The sequence below is a fragment of the Centropristis striata genome, chromosome 21, assembly GCF_030273125.1.
Source record: "Centropristis striata isolate RG_2023a ecotype Rhode Island chromosome 21, C.striata_1.0, whole genome shotgun sequence".
NCBI lineage: Eukaryota > Metazoa > Chordata > Actinopteri > Perciformes > Serranidae > Centropristis > Centropristis striata.
The window spans coordinates 31,344,842-31,367,053 of record NC_081537.1 but is presented as its reverse complement, the minus strand read 5'-3'; positions in this window follow the sequence as shown (position 1 = coordinate 31,367,053).

Here is a 22,212-nt window from a genome sequence, read left to right as displayed (position 1 = left end):
TGTTTCTGTGCTCTCTCTTTTTAAATCAGTTTATTTTAGTACAAAGAATTATTTGAATATCTTTTTTTGAACCTGGTCTCACAGGAATCCGTGAAATAGCCACGGATTCGCTTAACTCAAAATCCGTGGAATAGCCACGGAATCACTCAAATTTCTGTGAAACTGACACAGGTTTCGCTACAATGCAAGTTAATATTTTTTCCTATTGGTTTGTTCCAAGTCACGTGACTTTCAAGGTCCCAGCGGTCAGAACAAAAAACATGGCGGACAGTTCTCTCATTTTTAGTGAAAAAATCAATATTTTGACTTAGTTTCTGCATAAAAATGGATTTTGATCACATTTCTAGCAAGAAATATATGTTTTATTTTCTAAATATTCACTCAGTGAATGTACATAATCACTTTGTATGTTGAAATAGCCACGGGATATGACTGGCATTAACTTGCATTGTAGCCAAATCCGTGTCAGTTTCACGGAAATTTGAGTGATTCCGTGGCTATTTCACGGATTCCTGTGAGACCAGGTTGCTTTTTTTTATTACAACCGATCATTATATCCATTTTTCCTTTCATACTTTCTGAAGAAAAATTGTTTCATTATTGCATTTTATTATTGGTTGTCTCCTGTTAATGCGGGGGACAGACACCACAGTTTAATATATTGAGCATGGATTAATTGTACCTGTCTTGGACTTCTTATGCATTTATTTTTATTTTATTGTTTTTACTTTTATGTTTTATCATCATAAGAGTGTGTATCTTAATTTTGCCCCTTTTTTCTTTTTTTTTCTTCTTTTTTTTCTTCCTTTTTCTTAACTGGTTGTTAGTGTAGTCCCGTAAAAAAAATTTAAAAACTCAATAAAAGTTGAATCATAAAAAAAAATGGCTCATTCATCCAAATTTGATTTAAAATTAAATGACCTAATACTATAATAATAGTAATTTGTTGCAAATAGTTACTTCAGCAGTAAGAGTGGCCAAACACTCATATATTTAATATATTTAACATATTTATGTATCATTTTGTCACACATACAGTGTATCTGGAAGGTATTCACAGCACTTCACTTTTCCCACATTTTGTTATGTTACAGCCTTATTCCAAAATTGATTCAATTCATTTTTCCCTAAAATTATACACACAATACCTCATAATGAAACTTTTGACCCATGTTGTGCATTAGAAGCGTAGTGATATAGAAAGGGTTTTTATTCAAAAAGTAAGAAATTAAAACAAAAAACAAGCTATTTGAGGAAAACCTGGAATACTGAATGATGAAATTGATCTATTGCAAAGATATAGAAAATAAAAACTCAGTCGGGTCACTTTAGACCCATGTTGTGCATCAAAGGGTTAAAGGGGAACTATGCATATTTTCAAATTCATAGGTGTTATTTCTACGCTCTGAGATGGTCCAAAAATATTAGTAAATACAAACAGGTGAGCAGCAATGTCAGCGTCAATAATGTGGGGCAAAGAAAATGTACCTGCTGGCAGTGGCCCACTTGTTGTTGGGCAACCCAACTGATTAGGGGTAATGGTTACACAGTCCAAAATGATCAATAGGTTGCCTATACTGTAAGGCAGACAGTGGTTCTGACAAGAGGCAACATCAGGGGCTGAAATGTGAAGCCAATGTGTAAGTGCTTTAAACCTGCATTCTTTCTAATGGCCAGCAGGGGGAGACTCTACTGGTTGTGAAAAGAATTCCATTTGTATGTACAGTCATGAAAAAATTATTAGACCACCTTTTCTTCAATTTCTTGTTCATTTTAATGCCTGGTACAACTAAAGGTACATTTGTTTGGACAAATATAATGATAACAACAAAAATAGCTCATACGTATTTGATTTAAGAGCTGATATCTGGACATTTAACATGGTTTTCTTGATAATGATTTTGGTTACCATTTTCTTTTTCTGTCATTTTTACCTCTATTTTTGGTCAATTTCTATCTATTTTGATAATTTTGTATAATTTTTGGTAATTTTTGCATCTATTTTTATCATTTTGTGTCTTTTGGTCATTTTGTGTATTTTTTGGTCATTTTTACATCTATTTTTACATCTATTTTTTGTCATTTTGTGTCTTTTTTTGTGTGTCATTTTTACATCTACAGTCATGGAAACATTCTTAATAATAACCAAAATCATCATCAAGAAAACCATGGAAAATGTCTAGATATCAGCTCTTAAATTAAACTCTTATGAACTATTTTTGTTGTTATCATTATATTTGTCCAAACAAATGTACCTTTAGTTGTACCAGGCATTACAATGAACAAAAAACTGAAGAAAACAATGGTGGTCTAATCATTTTTTACCATGACTGTAGGTCAATAGGAAAATTATCCTACTTCTTACTTGATTTATTACCTCACTAAAAACATTTCTGAAGAGTTTAAGGTCTAAATCACTAGTTTAAACTCTAATAAAGCATGATGTTTATTTTGTAAATTATAAAATAGACGATAAAAAGAACCAATCATAAATGTGAAGGACTAAAGGCTTCCTACAACATCCCAAAGACAAAAGCGTGTTAATTAGCCAGTTTGCTGTATACATTCAAATTCTTCAATCAAATTAAATTGGTTTTTCAGCCCAGTACCACCTCATACATCTGCTGAAAAAAAATGATGTCAGTGAAGCTTACAACGTAGCTTTAAATACACAGTGTGATGAATCTCAGTCTTGCTCAACACACACACACACACACACACACACACACACACACACACACACACACACACACAGCCTTGAATGTCACTGGTCAACAACTCTCCACTTGGCCTTCAACTTTTACGCTCCTCTAAGTCAATATGAAAACTAGTTTGTGGGTTAAAAGTCCATTTTAGATAAGGCTTAAAGATCAAATCAGAAAAAGGCAAAAAATAAAGATAATTATTTCCTTTAATGCCTATGAAGAAAAAGCACAACAAAATGCTGTCTTTTTACCCAGGGAACGTGACAAGCAACATGAATTGGACTTTTTTTTTTCTAATTTAGGTGCTTACGTCGTTCATTTTAATGCCTGGTACAACTAAAGGTACATTTGTTTGGACAAATATAATTCTAGCGACAAATAAAGCTGATAAGACTTTAATTTAAGAGCTGATATCTAGACATTTTCTATGGTTTTCTTGATCATGATTTTGGTTATTATTATGAATGTTTCCATGACTGTAGATGTAAAAATTACAAAAAAAGACACAAAATTCCAGTGATGGAAAAAATTATTAGAACACCCTTGTTTTCTTCAATTTCTTGTTCATTTTAATGGCCGATACAACTACGTTGAACGTGACAAGCAACATGAATTGGACTTTTTTTTCTAATTTAGGTGCTTCCGTCCATTTCTGTGTACTTTGGGGTGTGAGGTCTGTCAAATCCATTAGAACAGATCCAGGACAGACAGTGACAGAGGACTGCAGCTGCTGATGTTGTTGTTGTATAGACAAGGTGTTACTGGAAAGAGTGAAGCAGCTAGAGAAAAGTGTCAAACCATGTATGCCTCTTTCCCTCTGCAGCCCAACGCCTCTTATCCTGTCATGTGCTATTCTCTTGCCTCCTTCTCAGCCGGCTTCACATGCTTCTCATGGCCCGTGGCACACTCGGCACACAAAGAGCTCCAAACTGGGACTGATTCGCTGCAAAACACAGAGCCTTGATGCTCTGCTCGTCGTGAAACTCTTCCAGGGATAAAGTAAGCATTCATTGTGACGTGATTTATCTGCTGTTTATCACCTTGACTACTGTTGACAGCGCATTACTGCAGCACGTTCATACAAACTATGTGATGCTGAGAGCATGAGCAAAGGTGACAGCAAAGACAAATGACTGGCCCTCAAAGTCAAATTCATTCATTCATTACCATTAACCGCAATCGGGTCGAGGGGGCTGGAGCCGATCCCAGCTGTCATTGGGCAAGAGGCGGGGTACACCCTGGACAGGACGCCAGACTATCGCAGGGCTGACACATAGAGACAGACAATCACACTCTCATTCACACCTACGGGCAATTTAGAGTCCCCAATTAAACCTAAGTGCATGTTTTTGGACTGTGGGAGGAAGCCGGAGTACCCGTAGGGAACCCACGCTGACACAGGGAGAACATGCAAACTCCACACAGAAGAGAGGCGGGAGGCGAACCGGCAACCCTCTAGCTCTGAGGCGAGAGCGCTAACCACTACACCACCGGTGTTTCCACTACCGCCCAATACCCAGAATGAGGCGGGTCTCACTCGCCAAAACGCCCCTAATTTTAATACGAGCAGTCCGGAGCCGGCTTTTGTCAGGACTTTTTTAGTCCCTGTAGAACAGTAGTTCTCAACCTTTTTGAGTCGCGACCCCCAATTGTTGTCCCCGACCCCCGCTCACTGAACACAATCTCACGCGCACAGTTCAGATCATACAAACTCAGTTGATACGACGAATTTTGGACAAATAATTAAGCAGACAGCAACTAAAACATCTCTCTGTCTTTGCATTTATAGTTTTTTAAATTTATTTTCTTGTTACTTTTAATCTTAGTCCTTTGCTATAAGAAAAGACACAAAATTGCCCAAAAAATAATCAAATTGACCACAAAATGACACAAAATGACCAAAAAAAGACACAAAATGACTTTAAAAAAATACACAAAATGACCAAAAAATATACAAATTGACCACAAAATGATCAAAAAAGACACAAAATGACCAAAAAAATACACAAAATGACCAAAATGAACTGACTTCCAAAATGATTTGGCGACCCCCAGAAATCATCTTGCGAACCCAATTGGGGTCCCGACCCCAAGGTTGAGAATGGCTGCTGTAGAAGAGCAGGGTTTTTTTTCTCCACTGAAAACAGCCTGGTTACTGATTGGATAGATCGCTAAGCAGGATGTGACGTAGTACTCTACACGACAACAACACACGCCAAAAAGAAGCACTGTTGACAACTTAGCGACTTTGTTGCTGAATTTAGCAACTTTTCAACCCCCCTTAGTGACGATTTTTCAAGAAAGCGACTGGAGACAAATACAGCGACTTTTTCTAGTGTTATTAGCGACTTTTGGAGACTCTTCTTACTTACTCTTCTTATTGAGCCGCCGCCCCCCGCGGCTCAGAAGCGGCACAGTCCTCCTGCAGCAGTCTCTCCCAGCTGCAGAGCCGGATGGGTTATTAACCCCTTAGCGTCCAGTCTGCAAATTGCTAATAGGCTAACAGTTAGCTCTGTAGCAGTACAGTGTGTATGTGCTGCTGCTGCAGGAGGTGTTCACTTAGCGATCTCTGTTTGTTTACAACAAGCACCAGACACTCTGTGCACAGTTAGCAATGCCGTTAATTAGCCATGCTGCTTTGTTTATGATCAGCTGCTGACGTTGTGCACAGTTAGCCACGGCGGCCACAGTTGCGTCTCCCGTGTTTAATCCATTACGTATGTGATCACGGACAGAACTGTCACTAAGCAAATACCCGACGATCGAAAACCATACGTCACTTCAAGAGTCTCAAGGGCTTTTAACCAAAAATTAGTCAAATTGTAAAGAAGTCTATGAGAAAATTACCCTACTTCTCAATTGGCTGACTTCCTCAGTAAACATTCTCATAATGAGTTTATGATCTCAATCGCGATAGAAGTCTTCTTCAGTACAGCATGATGTTCATTTTGTAAATCAGGGTCCAATTTAGAGTAAAATAGACGATAAAGGAGATGATGCTTTAGGGCGGAGCTACCTTATGATTGACAGGTCGCTACCACAGTGCACTGTGCATTTTCGTGTTAAACTCTAACCCTCTTACAGTAGTTTTGTGACTCTTTGTTGTTAATTTAATCTCCTTGTAGTCTTTTTGTATTCTGGGAAGGATTTTACATGCCTTTGTAGTTGCATTGCATCAATTTATATTAATTTTACATCCATTTTTTGTTGTTCTGCATCACTTTATAGTCATTTTGCAGCTCTTAGTAGTTGTTTTGAACATTTTGGTAGTTGTTTTGAACCTTTTGGTAGTTTTTCCGTGTCTCTTTGTAGTAATTTTTTGTCTCTTTGTAGTTTTTTTATGTCGTATTGTAGCCCTATAATATTTACTTGTAGTTCTTTTGTATCTTTTTGTAGTTCAGATGCTGCTGTTGGTTCAAGAGATTCACCTGAACTTCTGCATTTAGTTCACATTGGAGGTGAAGCAAGACTGTTTGACTTCTGTCTGTATTACTACATACGCCACAACACTGAAAAAAACACTTTGCCTTGGGCCTGTTCTCAGGAGGCCTTTTCAGTAATCCATCCATGGCCAGGTCCACTGTGCTTTTCTCCCTGTCCTGGTGTGCCAAGGTGTTTCTAAAGCCGATTTGTTAGTTGCAACATGTCATCGTGTGATTACTCTGAGGGGCCAAAGCTGAAGTACACCTGGACTTACAGATACCTCATATTAGTGTTTACCGCACAAGTCATAAGTCTGCAGATAACGTTTGGGCCAATAGGGAATAGCTCTGAAGAGGCTTGACTCTACCACCACAATGTTTATCTATTTTATGTTTTCCCTTTTTGCAAAAGGTCTGTTTTGAGACTAATATTATTCTCATTTAATATGCTTCTGTTTGGCCACATCATTCACATGCACCGTTCCATTCCACTTCTTTGCAGATGATATGCAGATATATACTCCAGTTAAACCTGCCAGCCCCACTAAACTCTTTTCAAGAGTCCTCATATTTTTAATATGTAAAAACTTAAAATGTTCTTCAGTTGAAATCAGACAAAATCAAAATTGTCATTATTGACCTGAATAACGTGCACCTTCCAGTCCTCACTTTTCACTGTTTAAACCTGTTGAGTCTGGGGCAGAAACAATGGCATGATATTTAAATACATTCTTTATTTAGAATTGATAGCCAATATCCAATATTTTCTCTGTAAACTCAGGAAAATTGCTAAACTTGTTGTTTTTTTTTTAATTGAAAGATATTGTATCGAGCAAATGTCCCACTATATTTCAAGAAATTTCAATCAGGTTTTAAAGCTCTCCATAGCACTGAAACGGCCCTCCTTAAAATTACAAATTATGTCCTTTTAACATTTGACAGGGGCGAGAGTGCAATTTTAATTCTTTTGGATCTCAGTGCAGATTTTGATACTATACACCACTCTATTTTAATTAACCGCCTCAAAACCTGGGTGGGCATCAAGGACTGCACTTGGTTGGTTTTACTCTTATCTTTTAGAAAGAACCTTCTCGGTTACCACAGGTAATTATTCCTCTTCGTCAGCTCGCATTACCTGTGGTGTACCACAAGGTTGCTTTTCCAAAGTCGAGGCTCAAAACTAAAGGTAATAGGGCATTTGCCATCAGGGCCCCTCGATGAAAGGTATTATTATTATTATTATTATTATTATAAACTGATGTAGTTTCAGTTGTGTAGCACAACAGCAGAAACCAGAATATTTTATCTTTCAAATGAAGCCTCATACATGCATTTTCGACTGCTTTAGTTATTTTACTTTTACTCAGTTTTTTTAACCTATTCTTACCCGGTAACCTACCCAGGCAGGTGGGTTTTAAGAGATTATGTTCAATCCTCCTTCCATCCATCCATTTTCCTCCACTTATCTGGGGCCGGGTCGCGGGGGCAGCAGGTTAAGCAGGGCCTTCCCAGCCACAATGTCCAGTTCCTCCTGGGGGACCCCGAGGCGTTCCCAGGCCAGGCTCTAATCCCTCCACCGTATTTGGGGTCTTCCCCGGTGATAGGGCATCAAGGCCCCTCGACTTTGGAACGCCCTGCCCTAGGACCTAAGGCTTGTTGAATAAGTGAATTCTTTTAAATCACTTCTCAAAACACATTTTTACAGACTTGCATTCATGTGATGTTGGTCCTTCTAACTTGTGTGGTATGTGTATATGTATATGTATACGTATACGTATATGAACACTGTTTTTAAAGGTGCTATTGGGTGCTATATAAATAAAGGTATTATTATTAGGGCCTCGGGGTAAACATTCTTTAAATTCTGAGATTAGAATGGGTGTGTATTGCACGGAATGTTCGTGTCAGAGTGTGTGATGTCATCGCTCAGAGTGTAGAGGGAGAGGTAAAACTGTCAAAAAATTAATTTGAAAACTGCGCTACAGGCCGCAAATTCCACTCTACAGAAATAATGATAATGTGATTTTAATTACTAACACACACACACACACTTTGAGGTTAAAGGGCATAGTTTGAAATCTCATCATAGTGTACACACACCGGCAGTAGCCCCCGTGGCCCTTTCAAAATTTCCCCAGAGGAAATTTTCTAGTTATTATTATTATATTGCCAGAAAGATCTGTGCCGGCTTTTTGCTGATTTGTTTACGATCAGCAGTGGACACAGTTAGTGACTGCGATCGCAGTTGTTGTGCATACTGCTGACTCGATGACTGTCGGACCAAGTGGGAGGTGTGTGTTAGACGTCAACGTCTAACACACAACGTCAAATATTCTGCTTTGCCATGAAGCCTTGCCGTTCATAGTGGTCCCGCTTCCAACAGTCCCACCAATTTTCCGCCTCTGTGACTCCCTCTGGAGGCGGAATATTGGTGGGATCATTTGATTCCGGCATCCCGCTTCTAGCGCGTTCATAGTGCAGGCGAGACGTTATAGGGCCGTGAATGTCCCGGCATGAAACGGCACTATGAAAGGGTCTTATGTGTCAGCCCTGTGATAGTCCGGCAACCTGACCAATGTCCGGCCCCCCGCGACCCAAGTTCAGATAATGGATGGATGGATGAATCCAATCATACATCCTTTCAATTCCTCACAATTCCTCAGCTGTTTAGTTGAAGTTTAAGTTTAAGAAAACAATTCACACTAACTCTAAATATTTGTCCAATCTTTGTGATTCTTGAGGAAACGTAACAAAAAAGAACATGTCAGTCCCCTTCCAGGTACTTGGGATTAATTTTAAGTCGTCCTCATTACATTTAAAGCACTTAATGGCTTAGTCCTAAATCTCTCCTTATCAACCTGCACACAGTCTGAGATCCTCAGGCAAAAACCTGTCAGCTGTTCCTATTGCTATATTTAATACTTAGGAGGACGGAGAGTTTTCTCCTAGGGGCACCGCAACTGTGGAGTGACCTGCCAGAAAAACAGTATGTTCATTTAATTTCCCAAAATAATATGTTTATAACAAAATGTACTAGGAGTTAATGTGATCACGAGTGGTTGTCTGTTTCTATGTGTCAGCCTTGTGATAGTATCATGACCTGTGAGTCTCTGGCTCAGTGTTAGTTATGATTGGCCGGCCCACGACCCTAAATAGGATAAACTGTTACAGATTAATAAATCAATAAATAATTTAATGGTGTGTTCATGCCAAATGTGAACACTGCAAAAAAGGTGTATCTAAAACAAGATAAAACACTAAATCTGAGGGAAATGATCTTGCTGCATGGACAGATAATTTCACTTGACAAGATTTCTTAAATTAAGATTATTAAATCTAGAAATAAGCATGTTGAACGCTTAAAATAAGAAATTAACTCTTAAAACAAGATAAATTAAAGCTGCAAGCAGCGATGAACTGGTCCGAGCAGAGTGCACTGCAAATGATTTGTTTCTGACCAAGATAAAAAAAAAACTTTAGATTTATCTTGTACTAGCGAAAATGCAAAAATGCAAAATGCAAAAAAAAGGATTTCGTTATTTAATTAAACTAGTGGAAATGACTAGCCTGGGTATACCCATACTGCCTTGCGCGCTCGAATTTCATTTCGAACCTCCATCCAGTCTGGAAACCAGAGAGGTTTCTTAGCCCTGTTTTAGGGATCCAATCACAGAGCGGGGAGGGACGGCAAGACGATGACGCGTACTACTCGGCACTTGGAAGCTTGTAGTTTTCCTACGGATCCAACATGGCTGCTGCAGACGCAACACTCTCTTTAGCTGTAGATGGTGTTTCAAATAGTTTAGAGCGAAAGTTGAAAGGCGAAAGGTCTCTTGGTGGGACAGCGGAGCCCCCAGAGACCCGCAGCAGCTTGTTTATTGCCCATAAAATCAGTGGATGTGTGGCTGAATGACATGAGGGGGAATAAAGCGTGAAAATAAATAATCTTGCAGAAAGCGAGAACTGGAGAAGCAAAGCAGCAGCAACACTCTCTCACAGACACACACACAACAAACATCCATTTCTGTTGCTCTACTACGTCATCTGGTATAACTGATCTGATTGGCTAAGAGCTACCTACAGACGCTTTGATAGACATTCTAAGCGCCCAATAAACGGCTCTGGAGGATCGTAAACCACGCCTCCTCTACGGAGAAATGAATGGCTGGTTTCCAGACTAAACCTCATTTGAGATTAGTCTGGTGTTAGCCAGGCTAGGAAATGACATGAGTCCCACTTGTGTGTCTGGAGACAGAAATTTGAAGGTGGATTTAATGACCATGTCACAGTTTCTGCTGGTTAAAATATAAATATAATATATACAGACATTCAGCCACATCACATTCTGACAGCAGACATATACCTTAATGTTAGTTTGTGTGCATTGTGTTTTGTTGGACTTGGTATTGTGTGTATTGATGCTGGTCTAACTTCTGGTTTTATCCCTTTTATAATGTAACTTTCTATTCCCAAGCCTGCAGCTGAAACAGTGTGGTATAAAACATGTGTTTTCAGCCTGTGGCAGTCTGATGGGAAGTGACTGTTGCAGTGTTTTCAGTTGGGGGTTCATTCACCCAGAACAGAGTAAAGCCTTGATCGAGATCAGTGACCACAGGGACCTCGGAGCGGCGGGGCGGTCAAAGACCTGAGGCAGACGGATGTAATGGTCACCCCAGAGTATAGAGTCTGGCCATGGAGGCAGGAGCAGCTTTCCTCACTGCTCTGCAATACAACCTTGATTCCCAAAAAAATGTTGAAAACCTAAATAAAACTGAATGCAATATTCCCCATCATTTTGTTGTACACTGTGCAAGAACAATAATGACTATTCTATTCTTATTCTTTGCAAATAACTAGAAAAAACTTTATAAAATGATGTAGTTTCAGTTGTGTTTCATCCACATGCTAAAGTAGCACAACAGCAGAAACCAGAAGATGTTATCTTTCAAATGAAGCCTCATAAGCCGCGTTTCCACTAGGGGAAGTCTCAGGCCACGGCCTCTCTAAAGTCCGCTCACTCTGCGTGTTTCCACTACAAGTTAGCCCCCAGAGGGATTTAGAGACTCTGGAGGTGACGCATGGTTTTCACCGTCGCGGCAGATTAAACACAGGAGACGCAACTGTGGCCGCCATCGCTGACTAGTGTTGTTGTAGAAAATCTTTAAAGAAAAACAACTGACGACCAGGTCGATTCGAATAGCAGCCTTGTGAGGGATTTATTTAGGAAGTATCAAAAAACAGATTCAGATGCCAAAGGTGTCAGAAGAATCCAAAAGTCAGAACAACACTGAGAGACAACACCCAGTTTCTCTCTTTTTACTTTGCAGGTTGGTGTGTCATTGTTTCTGTGTAACTAAGGTTCAACGTCCTGTAATTTCCTGTTATGAAAAACACTTGATATAAAAGCACACTTGGGATTTCCCAAATCCGAGCTGTTCATATCTCAATCAAGCAGACGTTTCTTGTAAAGAGACTGACTGTTGGTCAGATTTCTGTGTGTTTATCAAAACATGTTTGATGCATATTTAAACTCCTATATGTCAGATATTTAATACATCCTCAAATTAATTCTACGACAGTGTCTGTTGTAAACAAACAGAGATCGCTAAGTGAACACCTCCTGCAGCAGCAGCACATACTGTACTGCTACAGAGCTAACTGTTAGCCTGTTAGCACATACACACTGTACTGCTACAGAGCTAACTGTTAGCCGGCTCTGTGACTGCAGCTGGGAGAGACTGCTGCAGGAGGGATGTTCTGCTTCCACTCATTCCACTCAGCCGAAAAGTTGCTAATTATAGCAACAAAGTCGCTAAGTTGCAACACACTTTTACAAATGGTGCGTGTTGTTGTGGCATCGAGTACTACGTCACATCCCGCTTAGCGATCTATCCAATCAGTAACCAGGCTGTTTTCAGGGTAGAAAAAAGACCCTGCTCTTAGACAGGGACTAAAAAAGTCCCAACAAAAGCCGGCTCCGGACTGCTCTTATTAAAATTCGGGGCGTTTCGATGAGTGAGACCCGCCTCATTCTGGGTATTGTCCGGTAGTGGAAACAGCCCTATACATGCATTTTAGACTGCTTTAGTTATAAGCTTTGGCTCAATTTTTTTTACCTATTCTTACCGGTAACCTACCCAGGCAGGTGGGTTTTAAGAGGTTATGTTCAAACTTTTGTTTTGTAGATATAGACAGGCCACCTCTCAAAATCATCAATATAAGGTGTTTGTACAGGCAGCAACATAGAACTCATATTTATGTTTTAGACTGTCCTCCACCGCCATCTTGCTGACGTAGTAGTAATGATTGACATTTAAATGGCGGATGCCACAGTCGAGGCGAGAGGGTAGTAGTTTGGTCGAACAAACGGGAGAACAGGGTTCATATCCTGTGTGAAAACAAAAGTAAGCGATTAAACATAACTTCCGTTATTAACGTAACTTCGGTGAATCACATTATTTTTTTTACATAACTTCTGTTTTTTAAGTATCTTCCGGGGCTTGCATTTTGTGACTCACATTTATTTTTTTGTAACGTTTTGTAGCATAAATTCACAAAACTGCAGCCTTTTAACAACTGAATTTCTATCTTTTGTAGTTTGTCATTGATTCCTCAAAAATGTTGATTTTTTGTTGCTCCAGACTTTTTATTTTTGGGAACTTGCAATTGATAACTGGGACTTGCCTGTAAAGGACATTTCCTTCTTCCATATGTAGCGGCTTTGTACTCTCTCTCTTGTGCGTTGTTTAATTTAAGGTTGAGACGAGGACATTCAATCGGCATCCAGCCATTTATTCTGGTACAGGAACAGTGAAATTAGTTGCAACCCTCTCACACACACATACCATCTGAAAAATATAAAATTAAAAGACAGAGCAGGTTAGCTAACTTGTAAATAAAAATAAAAGAAAAACACTGTCAACTTTCTACGAAAATAAAAGAAGGGCTCAACCGTAAGGGAGCTATATAACAAACAAACACAACTTAAACCACCCATCTGCAGTGAAATTTAAATAATTAATATAAAAAAAGATGGAGCTCATAGCCCGTAAACCTACCATGGAGCCACAAGGGGTGGCTAAACCACAGGGGTGCTGCGTTCAATCACCATGGTTATTTAGAGATGCGTTTTTTCATACATGGCAAGTGGAATCAAATTTCTCATGAACTGATTAACTACGTTACACATACATTTTGCCTTACTGTCTAATATTGAACTAAATTGCTCTGATATACGTAACCATGTGGGGTATTGACTTTTAAAAATATCTCAAACGTTAAATTCTTTGCAACCAAGAACACATATGCCACCAATCAATGAATTTCCCTTCATTTCCTGACTCAACTAACGTTAACGTTATTCATCCCCAGGAAATTGACACTCCTTCCCAGTGGGGAAATAAGGCTTTGACGGTCTGACAGCATTCATCTCAGTCTTCTGCTGTCTTCTGAGCCTCGCCCTGTTTCATTTCTCCCAGCTTGCCTTCAACTGTTCTGTGCCAGGCGTTCTTTGACCTTCCCAGCTTTCATTTTCCATGTTTAATGCTACCTTTGCTGTCCTGTCCTGCTCCATTCTGAGTGTGTAAGCCACAGACATTTTATTTCATGGATCACACTGTTGCAGCCAGTCTGGCAGTCCAGCTCCTCTCTTTGACACATTGTTGGGCCAGATTTTCCTCAGGCGCCCATTGTGCAAGCATTGATCTTGTCAATCTTATTCTGAGCCCTCCATTAGGACAGATTTGATATTATGAAGTCTAATTATAGAGTCAAAACATTGTATTGCGACTTCCAGATCGTCTGAATGACCCCACAAGCTTTTCTGAGCCTTGCTTGGATGTTCTTATTTGCTCCATTGTCTTTGCTGATCAGACTTCCCAGCTATGTAAAATTCTCCATATCGTAAACTGACACTTCCACAGATTCACTTTGTGTGAACAAGGCGGCAACCTCCGTGTCTGAACTGTGAGAAGTGCTTTAAGCTGCATTCTACCAAAAATTCAAACATGGGGCGCTGACGAAGGTAATGCAAAAAAAGCATTTTGTTCCATTCATTTCAATACTCATTCAATATTCATTTCAAAAAATGAGAAACTCACTTGATTTATTACCTCAAAAAAATTCATTAGGACAACACTATGGTCCCAATCGCTAGTAAAGAAATTCTTCAAGACAATTTGATGTGAATAGTTCTAATAATGGCCCCATTTAGAAGAAAATAGAAGATAAAGAATCGTTGACAATTGACGGGTCACTAACCTGGTATCCAGCCGTGAACTTGTTTGTCATTGTCCATGTTTCCATCCAGTTTGTTTTTTGTTTTGTATGTTATAATAGTTTGGGATTTTTCATTAGATTTAGTTTTAATTTCATTGGGATTTTTTGTTTTCAAATTCAGTTAGTTTTTATTTGTTTTAGAGTGAGTTTGCTAGATGTAATTGGTTTTTATTTTTTGGAAAATGCTTAGTTTCAGTTGAGTTTTTATTAGTTTTAGTTTTTTGTAATGGGGTATTTGTTGGGTGCGAGATTCAAAAAAGTCACAATAAATGTTCCTTTATTTCCTTTGTCTGATCCATCGCAGCCCCAATAAGTTTATTAAGTCATAAAACCAGATAGATGAAATAGATTTCATATCAACCAAAAAGGTTTACGTGTGAAAAAAGTTGACAAAGACGAAAACGAAGGACATTTTCACTATAATTTTAGTTAATTTTGTAACCACAAAATACAGTTTGAGTTAGTTATCGTTTATTTTAAAAACTCTCGTTTTTATTTTTGTTTCAGTTAATGTTTTTTCAATTCTAGTTTTTGTTATTTCGTACAGTCCAAATATGGTCTGCTCCCCGTATCGGAAACAAGATGGCGATGCAAGATGGCGACGAGTGTCTCGTCACTGAACTCGTTGCTTCCAATGGGCAGTCCATAAACCAATGGGTGACATCACGGTGACTATGTCCATTATTGATACAGTCTATGGCAGTAGTTCTCAACCTTTTTGAGTCGCGACCCCCAATTTAAACATGCATGTTGTCCGCGACCCCCGCTCACTGAACACAATCTCACACGCACAGTTCAGATCATACAAACTCAGTTGATACAATGAATTTTGGACAAATAATGAAGCAGACAACAACTAAAACACCTCTCTGACCAAAATGACCAAAAAGTTACATAAAATTAAGCAAAAAAGGACTCAAATTGACCACAAAATGACAACAAATAACCACAAAAAGACACAATATGACCGGAAAAAAGAAACGAAATGGCTCTAAAAGGAAACAAAATGACCAAAAAAAGACACAAAATGACACAAAAAAGAAATAAAATGACCAAAAAAGGAAACAAAATGACCAAAAAATGATTAAAAAAAAAACCCAAAAAGACACAAAATGACCAAAAAAGACACACAATGACCAGAAAAGACACAAAATGATCAACAAAAAAAAGACACGAAATGACCAAAAAAAGACACAAAATGACAAAAAAACCCACAAAATGACCAAAAAAAGACACAAAATGACAAAAAAGTTACATAAAATTAAGCAAAAAAGGACTCAAATTGACCACAAAATGACAACAAATTACCAAAAAAGACACAAATTGACCAAAAAAGACACAATATGACCGAAAAAAAGAAACAAAATGGCTCTCAAAGGAAACAAAATGACCAAAAAAAGACACAAAATGACACAAAAAGATATAAAATGACCAAAAAAGGAAACAAAATGACCAAAAAAGACACAAATTGACCACAAAATTATAAAAAAAAAAAAATAATGACCAAAAAGACACAAAATGACCAAAAAAAGACACAAAATGACCAAAAAACCCACAAAATGACAAAAAAAAGACATAAAATTACCACAAAATGACACAAATTTACCAAAAAAGACACAATATGACCGAAAAAAAGAAACAAAATGGCTCTAAAAGGAAACAAAATGATCAAAAAAAGACACAAAATGACACAAAAAAGAAATAAAATGACCAAAAAAAGACACAAAATGACCAAAAAAACCCACAAAATGACCAAAAAAAGACACAAAATTACCAAAACAGACACTAAAAATCATTAACACATGAACACTTTAACACAGTGGAGACAGAGCTGACTTCCGAAATGATTTGGCGACCCCCAGAAATCATCCCGCGACCCCAATTGGGGTCAATGTAAATTGAGAATAGCTGGTCTATGGTGTGAACCAATCCAACCATCCAATCAGTATTGTAATATCAGTGCTTCATTGTTCTCTCCTGCAACTTGAGTGCCAGTTGGTGCCGGTTACTCCTGCAAAAACAATGAGTCAGTCCCACCTCTGAATAGTGATAGCATGTGGTGAGAGAACATTAAGATACAGACGATAAGCTACTGTAGAATTATTCATAATAAAAGCCCTGCTCTGTTTAAATATGAGCTGGCAGCAACGTTAAACACTCTCGTCTCCAGATATCTCGTGAGCTTACATAAGAAACCTCCACTCAGCCAGAAAACATATGATATCATGACCACTGAAATATGTTTCAGGCACAAACCTCCGAGGCTGTGCACAAACATTTTCTCAGAATGTGAATCACCCCGAGATGACATGCTGCTGTGCTGCTGCTGTGGTCTCAATGTGTCAGCTGATGCATGTTTAGATCCTGCCTGGTCTCATGCTCTGTGCATTGATGTGGAGTATAACTAAGCTGAAGACTCTATTGCTCTAATGCAGCTATTCTCAACCTTGGGGTCCCGACCCCAATTGGGGTCACGATATGATTTCTGGGGGTCGCCAAATCATTTTGGAAGTCAGCTCTGTCTCCACTGTGTTAATGTGTTTAAGTCTTTTTAGTCATTTTGTATCTTTTTTTTGGTCATTTTGTATCTTTTTTTGGTAATTTTGTTTCTATTTTTGGACATTTTGTGTCTTTTTTTGGTAATTTTGTGACTTTTTTTGGTAATTTTGTTCCTTTTTTGGTCATTTTGTATCTTTTTTTGGTCATTTTGTATCTTTTTTTGGTCATTTTGTGTCTTCTTTTGGTCATTTTGTGTCTTTTTTTGGTCATGTTGTGTCTTTTTTGGTCATTTTGTGTCTTTTTTGGTCATTTTGTATCTTTTTTTGGTCATTTTGTATCTTTTTTTGGTCATTTTGTGTCTTCTTTTGGTCATTTTGTGTCTTTTTTTGGTCATGTTGTGTCTTTTTTGGTCATGTTGTGTCTTTTTTGGTCATTTTGTGTCTTTTTTTGTCATTTTGTTCCTTTTTTGGGCCGTTTTATGTCTTTTTTGGTCATTTTGTGTCGTTTTTGTCAATTTGTGTCTTTTTGTGGTCAATTTGAGTCGTTTTTGGTCAATTTGTGTCTTTTGGTCATTTTGTATCTTTTTTTGGTCATTTTGTGTCTTTTTTTGGTCATGTTGTGTCTTTTTTGGTCATTTTGTGTCTTTTTTTGGTCATTTTGTATCTTTTTTTTGGTCATTTTGTTTCTGTTTTTGGTCATGTTGTGTCTTTTTTGGTCATTTTGTGTCTTTTTTTGGTCATTTTGTGTCTTTTTTGTCATTTTGTTTCTTTTTTGGGCCGTTTTGTGTCTTTTTTTGTCATTTTGTGTCGTTTTTGTCAATTTGTGTCTTTTTGTGGTCAATTTCAGTCGTTTTTTTGCTTAATTTATGAAATTTCTTGGTAATTTTTGTCTTTTTTTGATCATTTTGTGGTCAATTTGATTCTTTTTTGGTCAATTTGTGTCTTTTTTTGGTCATTTTGTATCTTTTTTGGGCTGTTTTGTGTCCTTTTTTGGTCATTTTGTGTCGTTTTGGTCAATTTGTGTCTTTTTGTGGTAAATTTTTGTTATTTTGTGGTCAATTTGAGTCGTTTTTTGCTTATGCTTTTTTTATGTAATTTCTTGGTCATTTTTGTCTTTTTTAGATCATTTTGTGGTCAATTTGATTCTTTTTTGGTCATTTTGTATCTTTTTTGGGCCGTTTTGTGTCTTTTTTGTCATTTTGTTTCTTTTTTGGGACGTTTTGTGTCTTTTTTTGGTCATTTTGTTTCTTTTTTGGGACGTTTTGTGTCTATTTTTGGTCATTTTGTGTCTATTTTTTCAGCTTGTGTCTTTTTGTGGTAATTTTTTGTCATTTTGTGGTCAATTTGAGTCTGTTTGTGGTTAATTTTGTGTCTTTTCTGTAACAATAAAATATAAAAAAAATTATATAAATGCACAGACAGAGAGATGTTTTAGTTGTTGTCTGCTTCATTGTTTGTCCAAAGTAAAGTTCAGTGAGCGGGGGTCGCGGACAACATGCATGCATATAAGCTGCTCTAATGGACCACTTTTAGGATCCATAGCTGGAAGCTTGTCAATATTCTGCATTGTTGACAGTGAATAGGAAATAAACAAAGTCATTGCTGGAGCTTTAAAAGCTTGTAAAGATTCATTTTAATCACAGTGGCAATCCATGTGAAAATTATAGTCATATTCTGCTTTTGGGTGTCATTGTAATAGGCTTTTATTTTGGTTTTATATTTCCTTTCATTCTCAGCAGAGCAGTACATCAATGTGGTATTATAGACTGAGGGCACAGCAGCAAGACAAACAATTTCCTCCTCTGCTGTAGGAAACACTCATTAATATAAACCGAATTGTTTCTTACTCTTTTTAAAATCTTATTTCTCTATTTTTATGTTGCTGATGTGAAACAGACAAATTGATAATCTGACATTACAGAAAATATATTTTGGTCCTAATGACCTCAAATTATGTTCACTTTCATCATTTCATGTTTTTAATTACACTGGGATTTGAAGCAAATGTTATTAAATGTATTTACTCAAGTACTGTACTTAATTACTGACTGACTTACTGACTAACTGACTGACTTACTTACTTACTTACTGACTTTCTGACTTACTGACTGACAGACTGACTGACTGACTTACTTACTTCCTGACTTTCTGACTGACTGACAGACTTACTTACTGACTGACTTACTTACTTCCTGACTTTCTGACTGACTGACTGACTTTCTGACTTACTGACGGACTTACTTACTTCCTGACTTTCTGACTGACTGACTGACTGACTGACTTACTTCCTGACTTTCTGACTGACTGACTGACTGACTTTCTGACTGACTTCCTGACTGACTGACTTTCTGACTGACTTACTGACTGACTTACTTACTTACTTACTTCCTGACTTTCTGACTGACTGACTGACTGACTGACTTACTGACTGACTGACTGACTGACTTACTTACTTACTTACTTACTTACGTACTTCCTGACTGACTGACTGACTTACTTCCTGACTTTCTGACTGACTGACTGACTTTCTGACTGACTTTCTGACTGACTGACTGACTGACTGACTTTCTGACTGACTGACTGACTTACTTCCTGACTTTCTGACTGACTGACTGACTGACTGACTTTCTGACTGACTTTCTGACTGACTGACTGACTTACTTACTTACTTCCTGACTTTCTGACTGACTTTCTGACTGACTGACTGACTTACTTACTTACTTACTTATTTACTTACTGACTGACTGACTTACTTCCTGACTTTCTGACTGACTGACTGACTGACTGACTGACTGACTGACTGACTGACTGACTTTCTGACTGACTGACTGACTTACTTACTTACTTCCTGACTTTCTGACTGACTTTCTGACTGACTGACTGACTTACTTGAGTATTTCCAATTATGTAACTTTAAACCTCTATTCCATTACATTTTAAAGGCAAATATTGACTATATATATATATACTCCACTACATTGAGCTGCCAGCTTTAGCTATTGTTACGTTTAAGGTAAATATTGAACATTAAAAACACATGATCAATTTAAAACAGCCTGATCTCACAAAATAACGTGAAATGACCACGACCATATAACGCCAGATGTTTTGCTGGTGGCAGGTGATGTGAGAAAATTAAATGCCGAAGTAGACTTTCACCCAGAACAACTGGGTTTGTGTCCCATGTGAAAGCCCGTTCAAAACAAAAAGTAAACGGCTTTTTATGTAACTTACGTTTTTTTTTTTTTTTATGTAACTTCCATGGCTCACAGACTGTCACCCAGGAGAACGGGGTTTGTGTTCTGTGTGAAAACTAAAGTCATTTTCGTAACACTTTAGATTAGGGAACACATATTCAACATTATTAGTAGTAAGTAAGGGAATTGTTACGATCTTAATATGCTTTCCTTTCTATTTTTGTTCATTTTGTGACTTTTTTGTTCATTTTGTGTTTTTTTGTCATTCTGTTTCTTTTTTGGGCTGTTTTGTGTCTTTTTTTTTTTTTTTTTTTGTCATTTTTTGTTATTTTGTGTTCAATTTGAGTTGTTTTTGCTTAATTTATGTAATTTCTTGGTCATTTTTGTCTTTTTTTTAATCATTTTGTGGTCAATTTGATTCTTTTATGGTCATTTTGTGTCTTTTTTGGTCATTTTGTATCTTTTTTTTGGTCATTTTGTCTTTTTTTGGGGTCATTTTGTATCTTTTTTTGTCATTTTGAATCTTTTTTTTGGTCATTTTATTTCTTTTTTTTGTCATTTTGTGTCTTTTTTTGGTCATTTTGTTTGCTTTTTTTGGTCATTTTGTATCTTTTTTGGTCATTTTGTGTCTTTTTTGTCATTTTGTTTCTTTTTTGGGCCGTTTTGTGTCTTTTTTTGGTCATTTTGAGTTGTTTTTGTCAATTTGTGTCTTTTTGTGGTAATTTTTTGTTATTTTGTGGTCAATTTGAGTCGTTTTTTTTGCTTAATTTATGTAATTACTTGGTTATTTTTGTCTTTTTTTTAAATCATTTTGTGGTCAATTTGATTCTTTTTTGGTCATTTTGTGTCTTTTTTTGGTCATTTTGTATCTTTTTTGGTCATTTTGTTTCCTTTTTTTGGTCATTTTGTTTCCTTTTTTTAGTAGTAAGGGAATTGTTGTATGAGTTACGACCTTAATATGCTTTGCTTTGTATGGACTCAATCACACTTTGCGCCAAAGTAAGTCTACCAATGAGCCACTTTGTAGAGTAATGATTGACATTAGAATCTACCAATCCTCATCCAATCATCCAAAAAGAGCCACCAGTCACGTCAAAGGTCTGGAGAAGGTGGCTATTTGCCGTTTCCATGGTTTCGTTCACCGCTATGTAGAGAATTATAAAGTCCATAAAAACTAAAGCATATTAAGATCATAACTCATATACAACAACTTCCTGCTTGTATAATAAGGCCATGCAGAATAAGGCATTAATAACTACTGAAAAATTACTAATTAAGAGCCAATATGTTACTTATTTGCATGCTAATAAGCAACTAATTAATGTTGAATATGTGTTCCCCCATATAAAGTGTTACAGTAAATTACTTTTTACGTAACTTACTTTTTTTTTTTAACATGACTTACGTATTTTACATAACGTCAGTGGCTCTACTTAAACACCGCCTTACCAGGAAGGTTTTTTTGCCCCAAACCTAGGTCGGGTGATTTTTTGGCCTAAATTCACAGAAATTGCAGCCTTTTTTTTTACAACCATGAACTGTACATGTATGTATAATGACGTGTGTGCTATTTCTAGCACTAACAGCAAACAGCACTAACACTGCTGTTTCATGTTATTTTCACACATTACGTGCCACCAGCACAGAATTCGGTGTTAAGAAGTCGCCTGAGAGACCTGTCGATTTTAAATGATCATGCTTTTTATAAACCTAATATTATGTCTAGTAAAATGCTACTTACATAAATGCATCAATACAAATAATCTGATAACATATTTAGAATATATGTAAAAAGTACTTTTACTTTTGAAACTTTAGGTACATTTTCTTTTTTTTTTCTTTTTTACTGCTTTATTAGACAGATAAAAAGCAAAGGGACCTCAGTCCGGATTCGAACCCAGGTCCGCCGCAGCAAGGACTCAGCCTTAATGGTACACACTCTACCAGTGTGAGCCACTGGGACGCCCCACTTTAGGTAAATTTTGATGCTGATACATTTGTACTTTAAATTAAGTACTTTTTGAATGCAGGACTTTTACTTGTAATGAAGTAATTTTACAGTGTGGTATCAGGAGGAGCTGGACGTTTTGGCTGGGGAGAGCGACGCCTGGAA